Source organism: Panthera uncia, chromosome A2 (assembly GCF_023721935.1).
Source record: "Panthera uncia isolate 11264 chromosome A2, Puncia_PCG_1.0, whole genome shotgun sequence".
Taxonomy (NCBI): Eukaryota; Metazoa; Chordata; class Mammalia; order Carnivora; family Felidae; genus Panthera; species Panthera uncia.
This window is the reverse complement of record NC_064816.1, coordinates 55,849,704-55,858,791: the sequence shown is the minus strand read 5'-3', so window position 1 is coordinate 55,858,791 and position 9,088 is coordinate 55,849,704.

The following is a 9,088-nucleotide window of genomic DNA, read 5'->3' as shown; positions in this document are numbered from 1 at the left end:
AGCGGGTGTGGCCGAAGCTTGGGAGCGGGGAGAGTGGGAGCAGGAGCCAGGCCCTTGGGCTTGCAGGCTGAAAGGAAAGCTTTTTCTTTACACAGAGAACACTTCTGACACCAGATGTGAGGGTTCTTCACGCTAGTCAATTTACGGCGGTCCTACACTGGTGCCCTGCGATTTAAGGCCGCTCTGACGCCACCTGGACTCAGCATGCAGACCTCAGGAGGTAAGGTCTCAGTCCCACAGGCCTGTACCCACTTCAGACACTGGTTGCAAGTCGTGGGTCCCCAGGTCTCCTACACTTCTGTCCAGCTTGGCTACATATCGCAGGTTCCCATGCCCCCCTCCTCAGGTTTGATAATTTGTTGCAATAGCTCACGGAACCCAGGGCAGCAGTGTATGTACTATGGCCAGCTTCTTACAAAGGACATACTGAAGGACGCAAATGAACAGATGGAGAGAGAATACGTAGGGTGAGGTCCCAAAGAGTCCTGAGCACAGGAGCCTCTGTCCCTGTGGAGTCTGGGGTGCCCCACACTCCAGGCACACGAATGTGTTCTTGTTCACCAACCCAGGTGTTCGAACTCCTTCAGTCAGGGGTTTTTATGGAGGCTTTATTACATTGGCATAATGGTTAAACCATCGGCCATTAGTGATTAGCTCAACCTCCAGCCCCTCTCCCCTCCCCAGAGGTCAGGGGCTGGGACTGCTCCTTCCAACCCGCTAATCCCATGGTTCCCATGACAACCAGGCCCCATCCTTAGAAGCTTTCCAAAAATCCCCTCCTTCAACTATGGTATAGTTGAAAGGGCTTGTTAGGAAAAAGTAAAGGCATTCTTTTCACCTTTATTACTTGGAGCTTCAGAAGCCAAGATAAAACCCAAATATTAGAACAAGATGCTCTTTTCCTTTTGTCACTTAGGGGATGACAAAGACATTAAGCTCTCTGACCAGGACTGGGGAAGAAGATAAAATATATACACTATACATAGTTGTGTTCTATAGAAACCCAGATTAGGGATCTAAATTTTTTTCATGGAGATATAATTGACATACCACGTTCTATTCATTTCAGACGTGCAGCATAATGATTTGATAATTTGTGCATATTGCAGAGTGATCACAATAAATCTAGTTAACATCCATCACCCCACATGGCTACAAAAATTATTTTTTCTTGAGAAATTTTAAGGTCTCTTTTTACTCTCTTAGCAACAATTAAATGCATAAGACAGCACAGTTAACTAGAGTCACCGTGCTGTACTGTATATTTCTATAACATTACAGGACAGTACCACACAGGCCTAATAAGGGCTCGAGTCTGGCTGGGGTAGCCAGCCCTTGAGGGGTGGTGAGCAGGAGACTAACACGGTGTATTTTACAGGGGGCTCCTGGCCACTGTTGACTCCTACAGGGAGAAAGGAAGAAGAATTAGTGTCATAGAAGGCTCTGGCGCTGTCTGTGGATGGCAGTGGTCTGAACTAGGGGATGGGGGGAGGTGGATGCAGTCTAGACGGATTTTGCAGGTAGGTTTGATAAGACTCAGGGATGCATAAGAAGTGGGAGTGGGAGAAAAGAAGAAAGCGTTTCTAGCTTGAGAAACAGGTAGAGGTTTAGTGGAGAACCAGGAGCTTCACTGTTGGCATGTTGGCTAGGAACGCGTTGTAGACATCCAGGTAACTGTGAACTTCGCAGGCTGACTTGAGCCTGGACTGCTGATAGATGTTCCGGCAGGAGCTGTAATCATCTGACAGCTGTCACCATGGGGCCGGGCGTAATCACCCAGCAGAGCGCAGCAAGACACGAGCACCCAAGGAGACTCAAGGGCCCATTATCTGAACCAGCAAAGGACACTTCAGAGTGGGCAGAAGGCGGGAGGAAAATGAGAGGAAGGGTGGTTATGGAAGCCAGAAGAAAGCAGTTGAAGAGGGTTGAGGTCAGTTGGGGCCAACATAGCTGTAAGTTTGGGTAAAATGACAGGCCTGTCCCCCATAACCAAGTTTCATTGCATCTAAGATGCCATCTATTATAAAAATCACCATTATTGTACGTGCTGCTAAGACAAAAATGCTAACGTTTAGAAAGATTAGATGCCGTCAACCGTAACACATCGCAGCTTAGAGATGCTGGGGGATTGTTTCCAACCTGCATCTTAAGTGGAAATAGGGTATTTGTGGTAAGGCGGAGGCTTGCTGTTCACCTTGAGGAGCGGTTTCAATGCACCGCTCTGTTTGTAGAATAAAGGGCAGGTTAGCGATAAGGAATACAAGTTGTATATCTGGAAAAGTCTTGAGAAGTTTGGCTCTGAAGGGGGAGCATGGAAATGGGCAGCTGACAAGGCATATGGGATCAAGGGAACGCTTTTCCTGTCGTGTTTATGTATTTAAAAAAAAATTTTTTTAATGTTTGTTTTTGAGAGAGCGAGAGAGACAGCACGAGTGGGGGTGGGGCAGAGAAAGTGGGAGACACAGAATCGGAAGCAGGCTCCAGGCTCTGAGCTGTCAGCACAGAGCCCGCCATGGGGCTCGAACTCATGTGCTATGAGATCATGAGCTGAGCCGCAGATGGGATGCTCAACTGACTGAGCCACCCAGGCACCCCGTGTTTATGTATTTTATAACAGGACGATTAAAGTTTGTATTTGTGCAATGAGAGTTTACTAATGGATTAATTGGAAAGATAACTGAGTGAAAAAATAAAATGCCAGAGGATCCCATATATGTGAAATTTAAAAGTATACTGATACTATGTACTGTTTATGTATATATGTGTGTTAAAAATAATACAAAATGTATGGGTCACCTGGGTGTCTCAGTCAATTAAACAGCCGACTCTTGATTTCAACTCAGGTCATGATTTCACGGCTCAGTTCGTGGGATTGAGCCCTACGATGGGCTTTGTGCTGACAGCGCGGAGCCTGTTTGGGATTGATTCTCTCTCTTCCTTTCTGGTTCTCCCTGCTCCCCCCCTCCGCCGCCACCAAATAAATAAACTTAAAAAATTCTATAAAAGAAATTATATGAAACGTCTGCTTCTATGTTCTTGTGTTTTTTTTAAATAACGGGTTGAGATAGAATTTACATACCATATGATTTTAAAATGTACAATCCAATGGTTTTAACATTTAGAATTGTATAACCATCATCAAAATCAATTTTAGAACATTTTCATCACCCCCCCCCCCCAAACACCCATACCTGTTAACAGTCACTCCCCTCCTGTTCACCCCACTCCCTAGCCCTGGGGAAAGACAAGCCTACTCTCTGTGTCTATGGTATGACTCTTCTGGACATTTCATATAAATGGAATCTTAACAATACATGGTCTTTTGTGATGGGCCACTTCCACTCTAATGTTTTTATGTTCCATCCCTGTCATAGCCTGTGTCAGCACTTTATTCCTTTTTATGGCTGAATAACATTGCGTTGTTATTTATCTGCTCATTAATATTTTATTTATTTATTTATTTTATTATTTTATCTGCTCATTAGTCGAGCATTTGGGTTGGCTCCACCTTACCAATTATGAGTCATGCTACCGTTAACAATCCTGTAACAAGTTTTATATGGACACATGTTTTCTGTTCTCTTGGATAGTACCTAGGACAGGAATTGCTGGGTCATTGGCAACTCTGTTTTAATCTTTTTTCCCCCAAATGTTTGTTTATTTTGAGAGAGAGAGAGAGAAACAAGGTGGGGAGGGGCAGAGAGAGAGGGAGACAGAATCCCAAGCAGGCTGCATGCTGTCAGCGCAGAGCCCGATGTAGGGCTCTAACCCACGAACCACGAGATCATGACTTGAGCCGAAATCAAAGAGTCAGACGCTCAACCAACTGAGCCACCCAGCCACCCCAACTCTGTTTTAGTCTTTTGGAAAGGAAACAGCCTATTTTCCAAAGCCGCTGCACCATGTGCATTCCCATCATTAGGGCATGAGGGTTCTGATGTCCACATCCCACGGAATGTGAGTTGCCTTTCTCTTTGATTTTAGCCATTTCCGTGCAGGTGAAGTGCACGGATTCTCGTGATTCTGATTTGCATTTTCCTGAGGCCAGTGAGGTTAAGCATCTTTTTGTGTGCTTATTGGCCATTTGTAGATCTTCTCTGGAGACCTATCTCTTCAGATGCTTGCTTGTTTTTAATTGGTTTGTCTCCTTATTACTGAATTATGAATTATAAGAGTTCTTTATATATTCTAGACACAAATCCCTTATCAGATGTGTGACTTCCAAATGTGACAAACACAAATGTTTGTGTTTTTTTGTTTTTTTTCCCCTATTCTGTGGGTTGTTTTCCTTTCCTTGGTGATATCCTTTGAAGCACAGAAGTTTTTCATTTTCTTGATTTCCAGTGTATAGATCTTTTGTTGCTTGTGCTTTTGGGGTCATCTCGGAAGCCACTGCCTAATCCAAGGTCATGAAAATATATTGCTGTGTCGTCTTCTAAGAGTTGTATAGTTTTAGCTCCTACATGTAGGTCTTTGATCTATTTGGAGTTAGATTTTTGTGTGTGGTGTGGGGGAGGAGGCGAATCTTATTCTTTTTCACGTGGATATCCCTATGTCCCAGCATGATTTTCTGGAGACTGTTCTTTCTCCATTGAATTGCTTTTGCACTTATCAAAAATCAATTGGCCATAATGTGAGGGTTTATTTCTGAACTCTCAATTTTATCCAAGGATATAATTATCCTGGTGCCAGTGCCAACTTTGTTTTTCTTTCTCAAGACTGTTTTGGTTATTCTGGACCCTTTGAGTTTCCACATGAACTTTAGGATCATCTTGTCAGTTTCTACAAGGAAGCAAACTGGAATTTTGAGGGAGATTGTGTTCAATCTGTAGATTAATTTGAGGATTGCCATTTTAACCATCTGGGTCTTCTTAGCCATGAAAATGGAATGTCTTTGCATTTATTTGGGTCTTCGGTGTCTTTCATTTGTCGTTTTCAGAGCAAGTTTTGTACTTACTTGTTCCCAAGTATTTTATTCTTGATGCTGTTGTAAATGGAATTGTTTTCTTAATTTCATTGCCACTCGTATTAGTTTCCTGTTGCTATTGTAACAAATTACTGCAAACTCAGTGGCTTCAAATAACACACATTTATTATCTCAATTTTGGAGGTCAGAAGTCTGACATGGATCTCACTGAGCTAAAGTCAGAGTGTCAGCAGCCTTATTGCATTGTCTCTTACAAAATATTCAATATTTGTGTTGGAAATGATTATCCTTCTCTTGTTCCTCACTTACATGGGAATGCCTCTAATCTTTTTTTTTAACTTTTATTTATTTCTGAGAGAAAGAGAGAGACAGAGCATGAGTGGGGGAGGGTCAGAGAGAGAGGAAGACAGAATCTGAGGCAGGCTCCAGGCTCTGAGCTGTCAGCACGGAGCCCGAGGGAATGCCTCTAATGTTTCTTCCTTAAGTTTGGTGATTGCTGTAGGTTTCTGAGAGATATCCTTTATTGAATTAAAGAAGTTTCCTTCTGTTTCTTATTTACCTCTGAAGTTTTTGTTCCTTTTAAAAGGAGTAGGTTTTAAGTCTCATCACATGCCCCTGTGGGGGCATCTCTCGAGATTTGTTTTTCTTGACTCTTAATGCAGGGAGTTGAATTAGTGACTTTTGCTAATACTCAACCAATCTTATGTCCCTGTGTTAAGTCGTATTTAATCATGGTCTATTATATTTTTAGTACATTGCTCATTAGCAGCTTGCTCATATTTTCTTTATGAAAGTTGCATCTGTATTCAGGAAGATTGACTGGGGATTTTTTTCTATTTGTATTATTCTTAGTTGTTTTGGCAGTGGGGTTACACTAGCCTCATAAAGTGAATTGGAACACTTTCTAACCTTGCTTAGAAGAGTTTATACATTGAAGGTTTGACAGGATACATTCATTCCGAAGGGGACTTAATGTCTCTTTTAAGGGTTGATTTTACTGTCTTTTAATTTTCTCCACTGTTTATTTAGCTTTTCTACTATTTGAATCAGTTTCAGTAATTTGTGTATTCCTTAAAAGTATTCATTTCAACTGCATTTTAAATTTTATTGATATAGGTCAAGTTTTGCCTGTAGTTTAAAAATCTTATGTCTAGTTTTGTTCTCTTTTTCATTCCTAATGGTATTTACTAATGTCTTTCTTTTCTATCTTATACTAAAGGTTTGACTGTTTCATTTATCGTTTCAAATAACAGGCTTTTAGCAATCAGTTCTGGATTTTTATTGTTATTTTAACAACAATAGAAATTTATTGATTCATGTATGTTATGTGTGTATAGTTTAAAGCTTTTTAAATTGAATGCTTAGTTCATTTACATTTAACCTGTGGTTTCCCCCCCCACCCCTAATAAATGCGTTTGTAGCTATAAAAACTCTTCTGTGAATTGTTGGCTATATTCTATGGATTTTGATATGCAGTGTTCTCACATTGTCATTAATTTCTAAATAGACTAAAATTGATATTGTGATTCACTCTTTAACCTAAGATTATTTAGACAGGTATGCATTTTAGACTGTGGTTCCCTCCGTCAATTATATCTCATTTGCTTTTTATCTTTCAAGTAACTCCTCCTCATTTGAGAACACCAGCTGATCCCATCTTCTTTTCCAGTGCCCATTTGGACCCATGTGTATATGTGTATCTTTCCTATCATGTCTAGGAATCATGAGCAGAAGGGGAAAACAGGGACATGTAGTCAGTGTACCAGTAGCATGATTTCATATCCCCCAATTTTTTCTTTTTTCTTCTCTTTCTCCTCCTCCTTCTCGTCCTCCTCCTCCCCCTTCCCTCTTCCCCCTCCTCCCCTTTCCCTCCTCCTCTTCCTCCTCCTCCCCCTTCTTACCCCTTCCCTCCTCTGCCTCCTCCCCCCTTCCCTCTTCCTCCTCCCACCCTCTTCCCCCTCCTCCTCCTGCTCCTTCTTTTAGGTGAGAGGTTCTGGATCATGTTTGTATCTAATGAAAATGATCCAGAGGAAAAAAGACTGACACCGTCAGAAAAGAGATACCCTAAAATGGAAGTCCTTGAAAAGGAGACAGATAATACAATGGTGAGCCCAAGTGGAGGAGACTGGCCAGATAGAAGGAGATAGATGATGGGTCTAGATGCACCCTAGTCTTTTCTTTCCTAAGTCAGATACTCTCAGCTGTAATAGTTGTTTTTCATGACATCTTCCTGGATTTCTCCTCTGTTACTTGGTCCTTCCTAAAAAGAAAAAGGTTACTATAAAAAATAGAATGTTAATGAAGTTCACGCAGTTCAGAATAACAGGACCATTAACTTCCTTGTTCTGGACACTACTCATTTTAAGTCCCAAATTGCTTTACACTTTGTAGCCATTACCTATTTGTGGGCTTTTTGTGTGAACTGTTATAAAATAGGTCTCCTTTAAAAAAAATTTTTTTTAATGTTTATTTGTTTTTGAGAGAGAGACAGAGCACGAGTGGGGGAGGAGCAGAGAGAAAGGGAGACCCAGAATCCAAAGCAGGCTCCAGGCTCTGAGCTGTCAGCACAGAGCCCGACATGGGGCTCGAACCCATGAACCGTGAGATCATGACCTGAGCCAAAGTCAGATGCTTAACTGACTGAGCCACCCAGGTGCCCCAAAATAGGTCTCCTTTAGTTTGTACTTTCATAGAGACACTGGTCAAGATCTTTTACTACCACATCTTCACCTACTTTTCTGGAACCCATAGTGTCCTTAGACTTCAATGGCCTGTGGAGTTTACATTGACCGCAGGCTAAACAAAATGATGTAGTTCTGTTAATTAAATAAGAATAACTTTACCTAAAGGTTCTAATTTTGTGGTACTGCTTTTCATTATGTTCTTAGACCATCACTTTCTCCTTGTGTTTCACTTCCTCATTTGTAGTATAAGGGCTTACTACTTTGTACAAATTAACCAAAGATTAATTAAGGTATTTAGCTCCTAAGTCCTCTTTCTAACCTTGTCTCCTGCCCCCAGGCTAATCTTGAAATTCATCATTCCCCTAAATATGATATGCCATGTATTACCACACCATGCTACATTTTGCCCATGTTCTTTGCTTGGGACCCATTCCCACCCTATCCCCCTTCACCCCAACTCTTATTTCCCCTAAGTAGGTAGTCCTGGAAGAGTCCTTTGAGATCATCTACAATACCTAGTGATCTACCCCTGGATAGCGTGATGAGAATATAATTTGAAAAAGCAGGTTCAATATAATAATTTATTTTATTGAAAGCAATGTTTTCCAAATATGCTATATATAAAGTAAAACTCCACATAATTATCACTGCTGCAGCTGTTTAAATTGCAGTAATTCTGAAAGGGTCAGGACTTTGCTCTGTTCCTTAAAGAGGCTGAGCTCCATTCCAGCTCAGGAATTGCCAATGCACCTTTCTTTCTTCTTGGAAGACTTCCTTCCTAACCCAACCTAATACCCCTTCATCCGTCCAGGTGCTAGCTTAAATGTTTCTTCAGGAAGTCACGTGTAAAAGTTCCCTTCCATACTCTCTCATAGCCCCTTATAGGTCTTAACAGACCTTACTAGACCTTAACAGACCTTAACAGACCTTCACTAGACTAAGCTCTGAGAATATGGGTTGTGGCTGTCTTGTTCACTACCATGGTGCTTGGCACATGAAAGAACTTTAGTTACCAAAAAGGACGAAATATTCAACAGGAAGTTAAAAAACGCTGCCCTAATAACGGAAAGCGCATCTATAACAGATGAAGCAACCAGGGCCCAGAGGAGAGAAGAGTTTGGCTTAAGGTCTCTGAGCCATTTTGAAAGCACTAGACTGCCTGGCTCTAAGTCCCATTTTTGGTTCGCTCCTGTCCCGGGGCCTTTGACTAGTCTTTCTCTTGCCTTGGCCATCAGGGCTTGCCCAGCTCAAGGGCCCCTGAGAAGATTTCCCTGGCCCCACTCCTCCTAGAGTCCCATTCAACCTCTTGATGTTCAACCTGTTGATGCAGGATTAAAGATACTCTTCACGTCAACAGGGTCAGGGGTCGTTCCTGGCTTCTCTGAACAGTGTCATTCCATGCAGGTGACCACCCGCTGCCTCCTGGGCGCGCAGGAAAGGTTTCCATCCAATGGATGACTAGGTGGTGCGGGCGCGC